Source organism: Leucopleurus acutus, assembly GCF_964270905.1.
Source record: "Leucopleurus acutus genome assembly, chromosome: 20".
NCBI classification, from domain to species: domain Eukaryota; kingdom Metazoa; phylum Chordata; class Mammalia; order Artiodactyla; family Delphinidae; genus Leucopleurus; species Leucopleurus acutus.
The window spans coordinates 18,890,766-18,907,466 of NC_139162.1; the positions used below are offsets into that span (position 1 = coordinate 18,890,766).

The 16,701-nt window shown below is 46.9% G+C and overlaps 1 protein-coding gene across 2 annotated transcripts in view; it reads left to right on the forward strand.

Moving 5' to 3' along the window:
- The first annotated feature begins 5,193 nt into the window (after nucleotides 1-5,193).
- GFOD2 (Gfo/Idh/MocA-like oxidoreductase domain containing 2) overlaps nucleotides 5,194-16,701 on the forward strand; it is a 37,801-nt gene continuing 26,293 nt past the window's right edge. For both annotated transcript variants that reach the window (XM_082862595.1, XM_082862596.1), the window contains exon 1: nucleotides 5,194-5,326. The gene's annotated coding sequence lies outside the window, so the exon portion shown is untranslated. The remainder of the gene's footprint in view (nucleotides 5,327-16,701) is intronic.

Genomic DNA, 16,701 nt, shown 5'->3' on the forward strand with positions numbered 1-16,701 from the left:
GGCCCCACCTGGCCCTCCCTCGGCCCCAGGGCTGGAGCAGCCCTGCCCTCCATCGGCACCTGGTGCAGGGACCTGGAAGCCATGGGCAGAGTCCACTCCTCCTGCCTGGCCTCCCCCGTTCCTCTCCTTCCTTCCCTTCCTTCCTTTCTTTTTCTCCCACCCTCAGTCTCTCTCTCTCCCCCCTTCATGTGCAGCGGCCTATGACACAGTATTGTCTGGTTACTTCTATTTTGAAAGAAGGGGTTTGTTTTGAGGAGAGGTTGGGGTTTTTTAATCTTTCCCCCCCACCCCCGACTGAGCCACCAGTATTTATCTCTGGAGAGTTTGTGCTGAGCTGGTTTCTGCTAATTTAGTGGTGAAGCCTATCCAAGTTGGTGATAGCTTATTATTTTCATAAGTAAAAAAAATGAGATTATATATATATATAAATATATATATTAAAAAAAGACACAGTATTTATCGTAGTGTTAGTGGTCCAGCACCTCTTGGGTGAAGCTGTCCAGACACCATACGTTTTTGAGTCCAACTCATTTAAAAAGAATCATCTCTGTCACCTCAGCCAAGTGATTCGTTTATTTCAGGCTTCCCCTTTGTTGAGCCACAGGCCCAGCTGCAGCCTAGGGAAGCCCAGTAGGCTTTGGGGGCCACATAGTGGGCAGGTCAGGCTAAGCTGGTTTGCAGCATCTGAGAGGTGTGGGTCCCTAGGCCCCTGAGAGCTGAACTGAGCAGAGAACTGCAGGGCCCAGGTCCAAAGAAGAGATGAATTGGCCCGGGGCTACACAGCAGAGCAAGGGAGTTAGAGGGTCCTTGGCTAGCACGCTATCTACCGTTCTACCCTGCCTCTCACTGCCTGCCTTGCCTCTCTCTCTCTTCCCTTTTCAACATCCTGCCTGCCTTTGTTGTTAAGATGGCCAAATAATTCATTTACTCTAAATTGATTGCCTGAGAGCTGCTGAGTGTCAGGCTGCGGGGAGGAAGTCTCCATACCCAGGACAGAGGCCCTTGAGTACAGGGGCTGCCTTTTTCCTGCCTGGATCTTCACCGTCTCTGCACAGCTCTGATGGAATTGATGCTTTCTGTTGGAAAGCCAAGCCTTGTGGAGACAGATTTTTGGGCTGCCAGTCGCTGGATTGGATGGAACCCTTGACCCCCTAGGCCAGGCCTCACTGTAGCTGTGCCAGGCAGCTCCTTTGCAGTTTGGCCCCGGCCACTCTTAGGAAAGACTGTTAAGAATATTTGCTGGCCAGAGGAAAGGACCTCATGGGCTTTACAAATGTCCCACCGTCCATGTCAGACGGATCCTCACAGCTCGTGGGTCAGAAACAGTCCCGGTACTGCCATCAGGGAATCAGGAGAGGAAGGGTTACGATGCTGCCAGGACTTAGGCCGGCCATCTGTGGAGAGGACAGACTGCCCAGGAGGAAGAAAGGGAAGAGGCCTCCCAGAGGAGCACCAGGATGGGCTGGGATTTCCCCATCGGCCTCACAGTGGGAGGGAGTACCCAAGCAGCCCCTGCAAAGGGGCAAGGTCAGAAGTCGAGCTTCCAGTCCCTGCCTGGATCTGGGCTGGCCAAGCTCCTGCTTTCCATCAGTGGATTCAGGAATGGTTGGTGTGGCCTGAGATATTCAGTGCCCACCAGGACTCGCTGGGCCTACAGCTGGACAACAAGAGAAATGATTGAGTTGGACTAACTGCTGGTGATGGGCCCAGTGGCCCTGTGCTCTCCCAGAATTCTGCCCTGGGACATGATCCTGTGGGCTGCTGCTTTTTTCTTGGTCCCTACTAGGGCCCCAGCTGGCATCCCAGAGACTGCAACACATCAGGGGAGTGTTGTCCTGTCTGTAAAGGAAATTCATCCTGTGCAAACTTGGGGATGCCTAGCTCCCAAACCAAGAAGTTGGAAACATCAGGCTCTTAAAATGGTCAGAAGCAAGCAGGATTGGGAATTAAAACCAGAGGCTTTTGCAACTGGAACGAAGTTCAGAGAACATCTACTCCAACAGTCCTCTCCTTTTATAGATAAGGAAACAGGCCCAGGAGATTAAGTGACTTGGCCAAAGTCACACAAGAAATTAGGGCATTCCTGAGGATTGGACAACACTGTTTAGTCCTAAAGCTGAATGGCGGGTGAGGGGTTAGGCTGGCGAGGCCTCCAGCAGTGTCTGCGCAGCTGGTACCTTCAGGGGTGTGTCAGGGATGGGGATGGGTGCCTGGGCTTGGGTTGTAGAGCAGCTGAGCAGCCCAGGAGGGCTCAGGACAGCTGTGTGCTGCTTGGGGTTGGGTGTCCGCCTGCCTCATACTCAGTACCCATGGCCACCTCCCCATTTTCTGTGCCTTATCTCACTGTTTCAGCTGAGTCCAAGTTGTTTACTCTGTTCCTCTCCAGAGGGGCTTTCTGTCCCAGTTGGACAGCATACCTTTGGGACATAAGCCTTTGCCCCACAAGCCGTGGAGAGGTCCAAACTCAAGCTGCTTGAGCCCACTGTCTTGCTGACAGTCCAGGCCTGCCTGCCAGCCCGAGGAGCCCCTTATGCACACCCAGTCCTGCCAGCCTGCTTCCGGGAGCCGAGAGTGGGGAAGGCACCTGGGAGGAGTCCCGGTGAAGAGCTGAACTTGAACCAAGGAGGCAGGAAGAAGACCTGGCTCTGTTGGGTTGTTCAGCCCTCGGGGAGCAGCCTTCCCTACTTACCTTTTCCTCTTGCTTCACCAAATGGTCGCTCCTTCCAGAGCAGAAACTGGCGGACATGCAAAGAAAGCCAGAACCCCTATTCCTCACCTACATGGGTCTGTGGCTGGGTGTTGGCCGGCAGAACAGGGACACCAAGAGATGGAGAAGCGGGGACTGCCCAGCCTCCCAGCACCTTCCTACCCCTTAAGCAAGCACAAAGAAGATGAGGCAGAGACCTGTCAGAGCTGAAAGTTCCTTTGGTCGCTCACAACTCAGGTATGCACACTGTGTGGCAGCTGGGCAGGAGAGCCCTACTTGACCACCAGCCCCGTGCACACGGACCTGTGGCCAGATTGTGGACTCTGGCTGCCTCAGGCGCCGCCTCTTTGCATTGGGTTTTCCTCCATTAGTAACTACAGCTGACACAGACGTCCTCCACATCGTGCACACTGGTTCTGCCTTTGTCCTCGCAAGTTGATACTTGGCATTAGCATGAAACTTGTGGGTGTGGGAGGGTTTAGAGAGAATTCTAACACAAAACATCCTATTAAATTGTACTTGAGAGATGAAAAAACTCCTGTTGTATTTTGACAGAATTATTTTTATTAAAATACACATCCATGAGTAGTCACGAGTGTCTGGTCTCTGTTGTGAGTCTTACCGGGATTGGCACCCTTGATGTGGCACAGCCGTCCTGGAGGGCTTGGCCCCTTCCCAGTCTACTTGTCGAGTGCCTAGGCCCCTGGTGTCTCAAGGATTCTGAAGACTTTTTGCAAGACCCCAAAGAGCATAGATACTTAAAGCTTTGATTCTCTCCCGCGAAACAGCTTTCATCTGAGACAAAGAAAAAGTAGCAAATACAAAAAGGTGGGCCATAGGACCTCTTCTCCTCAAATTAAGATTTTAATGCATTCTAAATACGCTCGCTCCAAACACTGGTCACAGCTCTTCTGAGGGGTATTAAGGTTAGCTTCCTTTCAGTCTGAGGAAAAGAGCTCATGCTCAAAATCCCAGTTTGGGTGACCCCAGAAAATGAACCTTTCTCAGCTTCATTTTCCCCATTCTTAACATGTTAATCCTGCTTCCCCATGTGACAGAGGATTACAGCATGCACAGGGCAGGGCTTGGCACCTAGGGACACAGTACATATGACCACCCTGCCTCCATGAGGATGCTCCCTAGTGTGACTGGCCTGCTCCTGCCTCAAGCTGCCTCCTCTGCTCCCAAGGCACCAGGGTTTTAAGCAGAGGAGGCATAAAATAGATTATGCTGCTGTCCACCTGGAGACAAGACTAGAAGCAAAGAAACCATCTAGAAACAAGACTAGAAGCAAAGAAACCAAAGAACCACAAGGCCAAACACAAGAAGGCAGGTTTGAGAAATATTTAGGGGATGTTAGCACCACAGGATGAGTGACCGGATGTGAGGGAGATCGGGGTAGCAAGAGACAAGGCAACTGCAGGCTTTTTGTTGGGGTGTAAGGATGGATAATATAGGGATATATTATCCACAAGATAATACAGGGAACAGAAGGGAATGGGTGGTGGCTAAAAGTCACTGGAGTGAGGAGGTTTGCTGGAGAGCATATAAATCTATCTGAGAGACAGGTTTCCTGGAACTGGAAAAGGGTTCTGTGACCCAGTAAATAATGAAAACTGTCATGGATGCTCACAGTGAACATCACCCACTAATTGAAAGCTCTGAAAATCCTGTGTTAAGATGTGTAGCTTAACCCAGCATTTTCCAAACTTACATTACTACAGAATGCTTCCCTCAGGGGCATTTTACAGGACTCTCAGGGAAAAGCTAGTGCAGAGGGAAGAGTGGAGTATTAGATTAAGCACAAATGTCTGGTTCCATAAGTAAAGCCACAGTAAATTCATTTCCCTCCAGACACACTTCCAACATAGCCTGTTTTACACTAAGGCTTACCGGTTTATTTCGCTGCTCTAGCGGACAGTTGGTGAAACAAAGGGTACTCTCGTTACAAAGTGGTGTTTATTTGGGGGGAACTAGGTTCCAGTAAAGAGATCAGGAGGACTGAGGTCACAGTCTTGAAAAGCACTGACTTGTAAGGAACAACCAAAGAACATCCAGAAGAGGACCCCAGACAGGCACGAAAAAGCGAGTCATTAGTCAGAAAGCCGCGAAGTCCGGCGAATTCGAGAGAACTGTCGTTCCGCAAAGATACATCGTTATCCAGCAGCAGACCTTCCTTCTTTCTGGGACAACCAATGCCCACCACACTACTCAGACCCTCCTCGCTCTTGCTGCCGGGCGACAGACCGGAAAGAAGCCTAGGCTGGGAAACCTCTCCGTCTGCCGCCTCCACCGCCGGAAACGAATGACCAGGGCTTCCAGCCAGACTGCTTAACCTCCGCCCCCAACCAGCGAGCATGCGCAACTCTCGGCCACGGCCCCTCCCTGCGGTGGTCCACCCCCGTCAGGGAGCATGCGCAGACCTCCCGCCGTCCCGCCCCTCCCTTTCCAGACCCCGGTTCCTTAGAAACCAGGCGGCGCGTTCCCGGTGGCTGCGCGCTAGATTCTGGGGTCCGTGCGTCCCCGCCAGCCTTCCTCAAGGAGGGCTGGTGGCCGCCGAGACCCGTCCAGACCCTTGGTCTCCGGTGCGGCCCAGGGCGGGGCATGCCAGTTTGCCAGGTGAGAGGCGGCCGGCGACGGCGGGTGAGGATGAAGAAGGGCATGGCGCGGCGGCGAGCGGGCGCCTGCCGGGCCTCCTCCGCGGCTCGGCGCCCGAGGTCGGAGGCGGGGATACGCAGAGCTGGGGCTGGAGGGGGCCGTTCTAACAGCCAGCATGGGCTCGGAGTTCGGGGGTCGCTCCAGAGTTCGTCCTCCCGCCTCAGAAATAGGACCTGCAAGTTTGGTCGTAGGATTTTAGAATTTTGGCTCCTGGAAGGACCTCGGCCATAACCCATCCCTTTACCGGACGCGAAAACCTAGGCTCCCCCGCCCTGTGCCGAGCAGAACCCCCTACCTGTGTGAGGACCGACGCTTTGTGGATAAGAATGTGAGGTATGGGAACCTCAAACAAAGGGCTCGTGGGGTAGCTGGTCCATCGTCTTTCAGAATGAGATGGTACTTTTGGGGGATAAATCTTTAAGAAAAGAGCGTCAGGTGGCAGGTGGGAGAAGGGACACTCCAGAAGGTGCGGTGGCTCTGCCAGTCCCGCAGTGTCCACTGGCCAGATCTCCCTGGGCCTGGTCTACCTTTGAAGCTCAAGAAGGAAGCAGATGGACTTGCGAAGACAAAAGGTGAGGTGAAGTATTCTCAAGGCATTATCAGATGAATGGTGAGGGAGGAAGAGGGGGCCGGGAGATCAGGACTTGTGAATGGTGGTGTGAAGAGTTTACAGCAGCATGTAAAGAACAAGACAGGAGTAGAAAAGTTTAAAGCTGCCTTGGATAGATACCAAGGAAGGTTATTAACCTTATTTTTGTTCATTGTTCCCACAGTGTCATGCTGAGGGCAAGACACACGAGGAAGGAAGTAGGTGGCTTTTAGTATCCAGAAACTGGTCGCACAGGGCAGAGGACCTTTGTAAGCTATGGGGCACAGAGGTCTCAGAAGGAAGAGCCCCGAGTCTGTGATCTTCAGGTGAACGGAACAACTGTTTAAATTAGAAAAGACACTTAATGCATTATTGTGATGTGGAGAGATATGGAGAAGATGGTAGTCAGGAAATCTAGATACATTCTTATTTATTTATTTTTGGCTGCCGTTGGGTCTTCGTTGCTGGGCGCGGGCTTTCTCTAGTTGCAGAGAGCAGGGGCTCCTCTTCGTTGTGGTAGGCGGGCTTCTCATTGCGGTGGCTTCTCTTGTTGCGGAGCACGGGCTCTAGGTGCACAGGCTTCAATAGTTGTGGCACGTGGGCTCAGTAGTTGTGGCTCATGGGCTCTAGAGCGCAGGCTCAGTAGTTGTGGCGCACGGGCTCAGTTGCTCCGCGGCATGTGGGATCTTCCGGGACCAGGGATCAAACCCTTGTCCCCTGCATTGGCAGGCGGATTCTCAACCACTGCGCCACCAGGGAAGCCCCTAGATACATTCTTGATAAGGAAACTCATTTCCTTCTGAAAAGCTACACCAGGGAACAAGAGTTTTAAGGCCATCCATTTTACAGAAAATGTGAAAAAGTTAGTGCTTTTGGACTAGGAGTTTAGAGAATTTATCTGTACCAAGAGCTGAAAATTTTCAGCAGACAGTACTATTGGTAGACACCCACCCCACCCCCACCATTTTACAGCTAAAGATTCTATTGTGAGAGACTTTCTCTTACCACCTGGTTGTTCTATACCTTTCCTATGGAATGATTGGTCTGGATCTGATCTGTTATTTTTATTTGTTGGGAAAATGCAAATATGTGATTTCTATAGTAATACTAGAACTCATTAGTAGTAGGATTAGCAATGAAAAAATAAGTACTCCCCCAAAAGACATAAATGTTTGTAATATGGGGAAAAGAAGTGTGTGATTTTTAAAAGATGGTCCCTAATTCTAATCATCGATGTCAGTTTGTTGCTAGCTTGATAAAACTAATTATCACTGTGTATTTGACTTTGCTGCAGGGTTGTTGTTTTTTTTACCCCTCAGAGTGATAAGAGAAGATGCATTGAAAGTATGATGATGTTAATAGGTAAAATCAGTTTAAGGAAGAAAGCTTTGTTCTTCCTGTGTCCATAACTATGGCAATTGCGGCTTTGCATTTTATTGACTTTTCTTCCATCTCTGGAAATATTTGTATAAATACCTCAAGAAATAATGGGGTATTATCAGAAGGATACGTAATCTGTGGGGGAACGTTGGCACTGTTAACCAAATCCTGTCAGAAAAGCTTTATGAAAATTATTGTATTCTGTGTAGAAACCCTCATTACTTTAGCATTGGCCCAGATAGAAGACAGACAAGTAGGCCAAAATCAAAGTAGACGGAAGGGAGCAATTACCATCTGTGGCACTGGATAGGGGGTGGGAGGGTACTTTGAATGTCAGTGCAAATACTTCCTTGAATGAGCATTTGGAGAAGATAATGCTTAAATGTGGTGAGTGTGCCCCATGGATTTGTGTGCATTATTTTTGCCCCTCTAATCAGAAAGACACTTGTTTTCAGAGGAGAAAGATGCGCACACTCTCAAAGTGTTTCTTCATTGCTATGGCAATGAGACCTTTGACAAATAATTACTTAACATCCATTCCATTTTCTGGGACAGCTGAGCGCAGTTATCAAACCTGGCCTGTAGTAAAGTAATCAACAGTATTTAACAGGCCAACTTACCAGATAAACCAGTAATGCTAGCAGGATTTACTTTCACTGAACTGCTTTTCTAGTTATACAATAAGAGGAGAAATAAAATGGGCACACAGCGTGATCTCATGTAGGAAGTTGTAATACAGAGTTGGTGTTCGGAAAACACAGGAATCAGCGACCACTCACTCAGAAGCAGAAGAGCCCTTCTGATGCCTAACAAGTCCCTTGTGTGTTTTTATAATAGGAAGTCCAATTCTAGGATAAATCCACTATTAGAATTGGACAGTGTCTAGAAAAAAATTGGTTGTTTTGCTATATTTGAGAATTCGTTTACAGTATAGTAATAGGACATTATTTTTCTTAACATACAAATAAAAGCAGCTTTGTATTAGTAAACTTCAGGACAGCCTAAAAGTCCAAATTACTTGAAAATTTAGATGTCAGGTGTTTTTAAGAGAGGGGAATGAAAGATAGTTGAAATAAGTTTGGGCTCATGAAAATCAGAATGATAAAAGATGCTGAGAAAAACATGAACACAGTAAGACTTCCTAGCATGCTAACATTCACTTATGAAATAGCCATTAGGTCAGGAATGAGCTCATTAAAGTACCATGTCTTTAAACCCAGACAAAGGAAATGAGAAATGGAGTAAATATTTCTTTTTCGTGATGATGGGAATGAACACTTAGAAAATAGGATTAAACATTAAGAAGGAAGAGGTGAATGTTCCTGCATTACTTAAATACACTCAAACCCTACCCGGTATTAACACGTGTTCTTTAGTTCCTGCTCTTAGAAGGGGAATTGCAAGTAGTGCCTTTGTCCTAAGTACTGTCGGTTTTCAAGGTTGCCAGTGACAAAATGCCACACTCTTTGGGACCCAGGATTGCCAGGAATTGCTGTGAGGATACCTCAGTCTCCCCACCACCTCTCTGAGCCATTCCCAGAAGCTGCTTCTGTAATGGTTCCTATCTGTCTTCTACTATGAAAGATTAGGAACGAAGGCTTTGAGGAATGGGAACTAAGTACTGAGCACAGTCTTCCTTTCTGGCCTGGGATAACTCTGCTCCTCTCAAACTGTCAGCTCTCAATTTCTCATGAGAATAGATAATCCCAAAATACAACCGGAAACGCTTCTACTTGGCTTTGAGATTTACCATATCACTTTACAACCTCAAAATCTTTATTATTTACTTTCACGATTATATTTTGCTTAGAATGATAATGTTAGGCAAATCATGTAATTTCTGGGCCATAATTTCTTAACCTGTATAATGGTTATAACAGAAAATTGGAAAATGACATAGGTGCCTAACACTAGAGAAAGGAAAAGCTGGTTCATGTAGTCAGTAAAATACCACGTAACCCTTAAAAACTGTCTGTGACAACATGAAAAATGCATGTCAAAATAGTAAGTGAAAAAAAATCAGGATACAAAGTTGTGAATACAGTTGGATTACAAGTACATCAAACAGATGTAAAAACTTAGCAAAAAGGAACATAAAAAGAACACATAGTAATTTTCTGTAATGAGTAAATATTAAAGCAAACAAACCAACAAACCCCTCCTGAAAGTTTCTTGCTTGTGTAAAGAATGATACTGAACTTGTTTTCTCTCTGCGAGCCCTCACCCCTTCTTGCTCTCTGACTGCATTAAAAGTGGTGGAGGGAGAACGGTGGCAGGGACGGGGCAGCACTGATGTTTCCTAATTAACTCAGGTGTCATGAACCAAACAGTAGTGCAGTTACCTAGGATAATGAATTTACATGTACGTGTTTGAAAGGTGACTGTACAGATCTTATGCAGCTTTCTAAGACTGCTACTTCTTTTGGTGCTCGTTGATGAATAGTTTTGACTCTTAGGGTCTCTTTTGGTGCTTGTTGATGGATGGTTTTGTATTATAGCATCTCAAAGCACATTTTAGGATGTTCCACGTGGTTAATGGTTTCTGCAGCTTGGTGGTGGTTCCTGCTAGGAAATGGTTATCATCTCAGAGGGGCCTCTCTGGGGGTGGCTCTGGGAGCCTGTGAGATGTGTATTTGTCATCCAGGCATCCTCTCATTGTCAGGGAAATGGGGGATGGCAGAGAGATCAGCTGTACTTCCTGTTACTTTTCAGCCTTTTGCACTCATATTCCTGTGCCAGGTGCTAAGGGGACATAGCTTGCTTTTTGAAGCAATGGGGGAAATGATTGAACATAGTATTTCTTATCTGATCTTATTTTCGAAGCTAAATCATTGTGCTTAAACGGCTGTTTTGGTTCCCCCGACCGAAGGCTTGCTCCTGATCATAGTAGTTATTCTTTTAAAATTTTTGTCTTTGTTTCTCCTTCCTTCACTGCTTAATATTCCTGATATGCTAAGATTGTTGTCCAAAGAACATTTAAATGCCTTCAAGTAATTTCCAAATTATTATAGGAGTGTTACCAAATACCTTGAAGTGTTAAGTTTCAGGGACCTGTTATCTCCTTAATACAGTCTTGGTCCTGAAAGAGCTTAGAGTCTCAATAGTGAGGTAGGACATTGAGCATCATTTAAACAATACTCAGAAAATTCTAAAATACTAAAATGAATGGCTATTTTCAGGTGGGCATATCCCATATACACCCTGTATTTTATAACCGGCCTCCTCCATTACACATTAACCAAAAGGAAAACAGGAAAAAGGAGGTGTTATGGCAAAGACTGTCCTGAGATTAGATTATTTTACATCTCAGGTTTAACACAGCTGAGCATGATCATGGCCTAGTTGGTAAGCAGTTTTCCGCATACAAGTCGAGATGTTTGTGAAGGGCACCAGGCATGTCTAGTCACTGGAGAACTACTCAACCTTCCTGGTGACCAGAGGCCATATAACAGAGTTAGAGAACACCGGTCAGGGTTGTTGTGTTCTGGGGTAACCTAAGAACATCCTACACCCAAAATCTGAAGGAAGGCAGATAGGTAATTCTCTAAAGGGTCTCTTGCTGCCATAGAAATAGCCATTTTCACAGCGACAGGATGCTTGTATCCATATAGAGTGTGGAAAACACAAAGGAAACCTTAGTAAATTAGGTTTGCACATTGAAAAATGTTTTATTATTATAATTAAAAACTCATCCTCTTCTTGGGATTACAGGTAAAACCAAAGTATGTAATATACCTCACTCTAGGGTTGGCTACTTCACATGCATCACAGCCAAGTGTGCTTTACCTCAGCAAAGGCAGAGTCTTTGTCACATGCCTGCCACTCATTGTGTTCCTCTGTCAAATTATTCCTTGGTATTCAGCAGTGGGTGTAGCAAGAAATGGAAACTAAGCTCCAGGAACCTGACCTGTCTGGATCACTGCTCTGTGCCCCACCTTCTGGCATAATGCCTGACTCATTGTTGCCCTTACAAATATTAGGGAACAAATGAGGAAAGAACTCTGGTGACTGGATATTGTACCATTAAGTGGAGTGAGGGAGCACAGGAGAAGGAGAGGAAAGGTGATTTGGGGTTGGGAGAAGCTGGTAGGTCTCTCGGGTGGGATTTCCAGTAGACACTTAGAAGTATAGAGCCAGTTAAGGACGTTTGCGTGGAGGTCAGAGTGAAGTTGAAGGATTAGATAAAATTGCTCTGTGAGAGAGTAGGGCTGAGGATGGAATTTTCAGGTTGATGTCAGTCTAGAACTCATTGTTAAGGCAATCTTTGAAAAAATAATCTTGCTATTGCCAGACTTTCAAAAGCAATAAGGAATTAATACAGCTGGTAGATAAGTACTTTTTCTTACTGTAATCATCAGCTGAAACTAACTTTCAGATCTAATAATTATCCAGATACCTCTGTGGGTGTTAAATTTACTTCTCCTTTATGACCCAATTTAGCTGACCCTTTTGTACATTGTGTAGTTACACCTCATTAGGCAGGTCATTAGGCCTTTCATTAGTGTCCCTCCTAGGACACTGTGTGGAGGGTAGTGCAGAGATGAGGAACTGGCATCTTTGGCTAGGGCTGGGTATGCTCTCCTGCTCTCTGGTGGCTGCCTAACAGTTTACCTCCGTGTCAGCTTGTAGAAATGGGGGAATAGCATTTCTTTCCTTGGTCCTGTTTGTGTTTTTGCTGTCAGTGAGAAGGCAGCGATCTCTGTGTCATTGAGTCAGTGTAAGACACTTAAAATAAACAAATCATAGAAAAACTAAACCTTGCCACAGAGCCTTTGGATCATTGAAACCCAGGGACCAAAGTATTTGTCATAACTCATGCGTAAAACTCAATGCCTGTTTGTTTTGTTTGGCTTTTATTTTTCAATGGAAACATACATGTAGGTAAAGAAACACTTTCACATTTATCTGAAAGCAGTCCTTCAGAAAGCAGTGTTACCCTTTCAGACTATAAGTACAAGCTGGTTCATGGGGAGCTCTAACTGAACTGCAGGTAGTCCCTCTGCTGTGAACATGCAGTTCAGAACTCAAGCTGCATACTTCCCCTGGTTCCTGCTCAGGCTCGGGTGATGAGGTGTGGTTGTCTTCCCTCTTGGGTCCAGCACTGCTATCCACCCAGTGGCAGCCTGTCTACCACAGTATCTCAATTCCAGGTGTTGGGAGGCCCAAAGGAGGGCTGGGGGACAGTTGGACATACCTTTCTAATTAGTTCTTGGTACGTGACTGATGGTGAAGGCCACATGGAAGGCTACTTATTTCCCTACCAGTTTCCTGGGTTTTGCAAAAGGAGGATTGAGCTTAAAATTGACCTTTACGTTTTAATTTTAGCTCCTTTACCATGCTCAAGAATTATGCTCTTATGTTATAGATCCCTTTGCAACTGGATGTTACATCATGGCACCCCCCTCCTGTGGTAATGTTCCACGTATCAGTTCTGGAGCATCATTCAGAGAAGCTTATATTCAGGAAATTCGCTGGTGGTCCAGCGGTTAGGACTCGGCGCTTTCACTGCCGGGGCTTGGGTTCAATCCCTGGGCAGGGAACTAAGATCCTGCAAGCCCTGTGGTGTGGCCAAAAAAAACAACAACAAAGAAGCTTATATTCTTAAAGATTTTAGAACATATTTTATTTACAGTAGGAAGGAGGGACTTCCCTGGTGGCACAGTGGATAAGAATTTGCCTGCCAATGCAGGGGACACGGGTTCGATTCCTGGTCTGGGAAGATCCCACATTCCGTGGAGCAACTAAGCCTGCGTGCCACAACTACTGAGCCCGTGTGCTGCAACTACTGAGGCCAGTGCTTCTAGAGCCCGTGCTCCTCAACAAGAGAAGCCACTGCAAGGAGAAGCCTGAGCACCGCAACGAAGAGTAGCCCCAGCTCGCCACAACTAGAGAAAGCCGGCACGTAGCAACAAAGACCCAACACAGCCAAAAATAAATAGAATTAAATCTTAAAAAAAAAATAAAATAGGAAGGAAAAGAAGAACTTGAGCAGGAAAAACTGTTGCCTTCTAGTCAGTGCAGCTACCACAAAGGCTTTGACCTGAGTTCTTGATTCATCTGTTCTCGTACTTATTCATTCATATGCTCAGTCCTCAATCATTACGCAGCAGCACCTACTCAGCTTCAGACACTGCTCTGTCCTGGTGACAGCAAAGTGTGAGATGGGCAACGTCTTGACATCATGACAGATCCCAGTGCAGTGTGACGGGCACTGTGAAAGCCAAAGCTCAGGCACAGCTTTTCTGAAGAAGTGGTGTTTAACTGGAGCCCTAACAGATCTGAGAAGGAGTTATCCTGAGGAAATAAGAAAAAGAAAAGATTCTTTCAGGCAGAGCAAACAGTTTGGACCAGAATCTCAGAGCAGGACTGAAAGAGTTAGATTTGGTAGTTGCTAGCATGCTGAGTGCAGTGTAAAGGAGAAAGTGGTAAGGTGGAGAGATGGGAAAAGGCCCAACCCACACTGGGGAGAGCCCGTGAAGGAATTTGGGCTTTATCTTAGGGTCACTTAGAGGCTGGGGAAGAAAATGGTCAGGTCCATTTCCATCGAGACTCACTCGATGTCTGTTCAGGGAACCAGAGCAGTGGATGAATTCAAGGGGCATTAAGATGTCCAATTGATGGGTTGTAGGGATGGACTGGCTGTGGGGGCAGGAAGGCTTCACTGCAGCCAGAGTGGTTCCTTAGGAACCGGTTAGGTTTGAATCACCATCACTTGTTTGAGTCCACTATCACTTACTTTCCCTTCAGGATTGTCTGTTGGCATTTGACTGAATATAGCCCCTAAGTGCTGGATCACTGTGGTCCTGCAAGCCTCGATTGATTATTTATTTACTTACTTATTTATTTATGTATTTATTTATGGCTGCATTGGGTCTTCCTTGCTGCACACGGGCTTTCTCTAGTTGCGGCAAATGGGGGCTACTCTTCGTTGCGGTGCGCGGGCTTCTCATTGCGGTGGCTTCTCTTGTTTCGGAGCATGGGCTCTAGGCGTGCAGGCTTCGGTAGTTGTGGCTCACGGACTTAGTTGCTCCACGGCATGTGGGATCTTCCCGGACCAGGGCTCAAACCCGTGTCCCCTGCATTGGCAGGCGGATTTTTTTTTTTTTTTTGCGGTACGTGGGCCTCTCACTGTTGTGGCCTCTCCCATTGCAGAGCACAGGCTCCAGATGCGCAGGCTCAGCGGCCATGGCTCATGGGCCTAGCCGCTCCGCGGCATGTGGGATCTTCCCGGACCGGGGCACGAACCCGTGTCCCCTGCATCGGCAGGCGGACTCTCAACCACTGCGCCACCAGGGAAGCCCGACAGGTGGATTCTTAACCACTGCGCGCCACCGGGGAAGTCCCAAGGCTTGATTTACAGTGTGCTTCTCTGTTAGAGAGAGGAAACTTGACTACAAGGGGGCTGAGCTAACTGATAAGCTTGAGTCGTGTCATGTAGAGGAGTGGTGGTAGTTGGAGAGACAGTTCTGGGTGAGGGCCCCTCTTGACAGGTCAAGTTGTAGCTTAAGACTGAGAGCATCAGCTCATTTTCCTAATCCCAATTGGCAGACAGAGCTATTCTGTTATATGATGCTTTCTTTCCTAAACCATTAAACCAGATTCTGCCCCAGACTATTTAATTAACAATGTAAGTACTCTCTTTATTACATTTGTGAACATATCCCAAGATCATACAGAATTATATACAGTTTTGATGAGTTCAGTATATACGTTTTTGTTTATTGATTAACTACGCAGAAGCAAGGTCTGATATCTTTCATTTTTTTCAGCAAATATTTACTGAGCACCCACTACATATCAGGCCTTGTTCTAGGAACTTGGGGGTACAGCAGTGAACAAAACTGACAAAAAATTCCCTTTCCTCAAGGAGCATGCTTTCTAGCAGGGGTGGTAGGATGAGACCAACAATGGGAAGATAAACCTGTTTCTGATAAGACAGCATTTGAGTAGAGACCTGAAGGAAGTGAGGGAATGAGTAAGCCAAATTGATATCATCTGTACAGTAGAGGGAACAGCCAGCGCAAAGGCCCTGAGACAGAGACATACCTGGTATGTTTGAGATACATACAGCAGTGAACCACTGTGGCTGGAGCAGAGTGAGCAAGGGGAAGAGAAATTGGGTATAAGGTCAGAAAGAGGATAGGGTGCAGACAGATCACATAGGGCCTTTTGTAGGTCAGGGGAAGAACCTTGGCTTTTATTATAAGAGAGATGGGAAGCTTGTGGCGCCTTCGGGCAGGGGAGTGGCTTGATCTGACTTACATTTTAATTGCGTCACTCACAGTGCTTTGTTGACAATAGATTGGGGAGCATGGGAAGGGGCAGGGTAGAATCTGGGAGACCAGGTGGGCTGTCATAGTAGCACTGGAGAGAGGTGATAGTGACTTGAACTAAGGTGGTGGCAATAGAGTAGTAGGAAGTGCTTGGATACAGGATGCGTTTTGAAGGTAGAGAGCCAGCAAAACTTGTTTTTATGGATCAGGTGAGAAGTGTGAGAGAAGAAGGATCAAAGACTACTCCAAGGTTTTGATTTGAACAGTTGGAAAATTTGTGTTATCAGTTCCTGAGATGAAGCCATTGTGGGAAGAGAGAGTTTGGTGGGGAGAAACATCAGGAGTTTAGTTCTGGACACGAAGTCGAAATGTACATCAGATGGGCGGTTGTTTATACTAGCCTGGAGCTCAAGGAAGAGGACCTGGCTGATAACTTTCGGAGTTGTCAGAGAATAGATAGTATTTAAAGCCATGAGACTGAATAGGATCATCAGTCATGAGCCAGGAGCAATGGTTACCACAGTCGTTATCAGGAGAAACTAGCAGAGAAATGGCCAGAGAGGTAGGACGAAACACAGCTAATGTCACAATCTGTTTTAAAAATAAATTGGGGGACTTCCCTAGTGTCTTAGTGGTTCAGAATCCGCCTACCAATGCAGGAGACATGGGTTCGAGCCCTGGTCTGGGAAGATCCCACATGCCGCGGAGCAGCTAAGCCCGTGTGCCACGACTACTGAGCCTGCGCTCTAGAGCCCACGAACCACAACTACTGAGCCCGCGTGCCGCAACTACTGAAGCCCGCGCGCCTAGAGCCCGTGCTCCGCCACAAGAGAAGCCACCACAATGAGAAGCCCATGCGCTGCAACCAAGAGTAACCCCTGCTCACTACAACTAGAGAAAGCCCGTGCATAGCAACAAAGACCCAACGCAGCCAAAAATAAAAATAAATAAATTAAAAAAAAATAGTTTGGGGAATTCCCTGGCTGTCTAGTGGTTAGGACTCTGTGCTTTCAACACAGAGGGCACGGGTTCAATCCCTGGTTGGAGAACTAAGATCCTGCAAGCGACATGGCACGATAAATAAATAAATAAAT